This window comes from Procambarus clarkii, chromosome 4 (genome assembly GCF_040958095.1).
Source record: "Procambarus clarkii isolate CNS0578487 chromosome 4, FALCON_Pclarkii_2.0, whole genome shotgun sequence".
Classification (NCBI taxonomy): Eukaryota; Metazoa; Arthropoda; class Malacostraca; order Decapoda; family Cambaridae; genus Procambarus; species Procambarus clarkii.
In genome coordinates, this window is record NC_091153.1 from 61,417,154 (window position 1) to 61,418,978 (window position 1,825).

A 1,825-nucleotide genomic window follows, 5' to 3' on the forward strand; every position below is an offset into this window, starting at 1 on the left:
TTGAGCTCCCGTCAGAAGGGAACCCCTAGTGATATATCTCGAAGAGAAGAGAAGTGTGCAGGACGTACCAGCTGTGGAATCGAGCTGGGAACGTTGTGGTCTCAAGTCCTGGTCGACGAGCAGATATTAAATCGCCCAGAAGCATTATTGTGGGCCGTGGGAGCGCCCTGACCAGACGCCGTCAGAGGAAAAGCGCCCTCGACCAGTTAATCTGTGGTAAGCACGATATACGCCAGTTCATAGTGATTGCATTGTAGTTGGTCGTGTGCCCAGCGACAGTAGCGATGTTTATTTATAAGTTAGACATGTTTTAATAAGGCAGAAGGCCTGAAATAGGAGAGTGAAGAGGGAGGAACACGGAGCGACGTCCGTCCTCTCTGAGCGCTGGCGGACGACTGAGGGAGCCGGCTCCGGATGGAGGAAGACCCTCCCAGCGAGTGAGGACGCCGCCGCCAGGCGAGGTGGAGTATGGACCCGCCCAAAACGGGGGAGTCCACTCTCACTGTATGTAGAGGACAGATAGAGGTTTGAGGCAAGCATATTGTGTGGTATATTTTTGTTTATGTGTTAAAGGGGAACGTTTTATTGGAGTGTCGATGGGTTGCAGGTTTGTCTTTTGGGGAAGAAGTTGCTGAGAACTTCGAAGCCAGCAGATGAAGTAGCTGATGAGACTCCAAGGTAGTGGAGCAGAGGACCTCGAGCTGTGAGGAGAAGCAGCAGTGAAGAGGAGTGTCACGTGCTTCTGTAGAGGTGGTGAAGCACCATAGTTACTCGAGGAAACTTCATGGTGTAGCAGCCAAGAGAGCTGTGGAGGAGCCTAGCAGAAGGGTGAAGCACCGTAGTTGCTCAAGGAAACTTCATGATAGCAGCCTGGAGGAGCTGCAGAGGATCCTGGTAGTGAAGCCCGGAAGAACCTAAAGAAATAGGGTAGTGAACTTCCAGAGGTGGAAGGGGAAGTTCTGGTGGATTACTAGTAGGGAGTTGATAGTGTTTGGTTGTCATTAGCGTGCAAGACGCAGTGAGAGGTGAGTGACTGTTGGCATTCTTATGTCAAGGAATTTTTTATACTGAAGTATCAATGAACATTTATACTGGTATATGTTATTGCATTCAAATGCTGATTTTCTATATATATATGTTATCTTGCTGATGGTGCAACAGTGTGTAGGCTTGACCAACTTGAGGAAGTTAATAGTATCAGGTGGTGAACCAGGAGGTAGGATACCACTTGATAAGCTGATAATAGAGTTCTGATGGTATTGGAGTGCAACCTGATTGTGATATTATAGAGTATAGGATTCATTATTATTATATGTGTGTATGTATCGTGTATGTGCTTTGTTCAGTAAATGTGTCACAATTTGCTGGTGTTTGCCCTTGTCCTAGTGAGGCTTCCCAGGAGGTAGTAAAGAAGGAGAGAGAGAGAGAAAGAACCAAGAACCACTGCTGTGGACAGGGTAGGAGGTAATACTAGTAAGTCATAGGGGGATTGAGGAGATCATATCTCATAAGGAGAGAGTGGGGAGTCACAGCGGCTCGAGTGGGTGTGTGCACGTGACGACGAGGCTAAGTGTTGGAGCCGCATCCCCTGAACGTGTGACGTTGAGCCCCTCTCCAAGAGCCAGAAGAGCCAAGGGTGATCTCCTAGTATAAGCACTCTACCGAGTTGTGGGTTGGGTTGTCCGTAGAGGAGGATCAACGACGACTACACCAACCAACCCACAGTCTATAATAATACACACACACACACACACACACACACACACACACACACACACACACACACACACACACACACACACAGGTGTAGGTAGCTCCACCACTA

The 1,825-nt window shown here is 48.4% G+C and overlaps 1 long non-coding RNA gene across 1 annotated transcript; it reads left to right on the top strand.

The window, feature by feature from the left end:
- LOC138372078 (uncharacterized) lies at nt 1-1,362 on the top strand. Its single transcript, XR_011230687.1, has 2 exons — nt 1-216; nt 608-1,362. It is a non-coding gene; the product is annotated as an uncharacterized lncRNA (long non-coding RNA).
- Nucleotides 1,363-1,825: the final 463 nt, after the last annotated feature.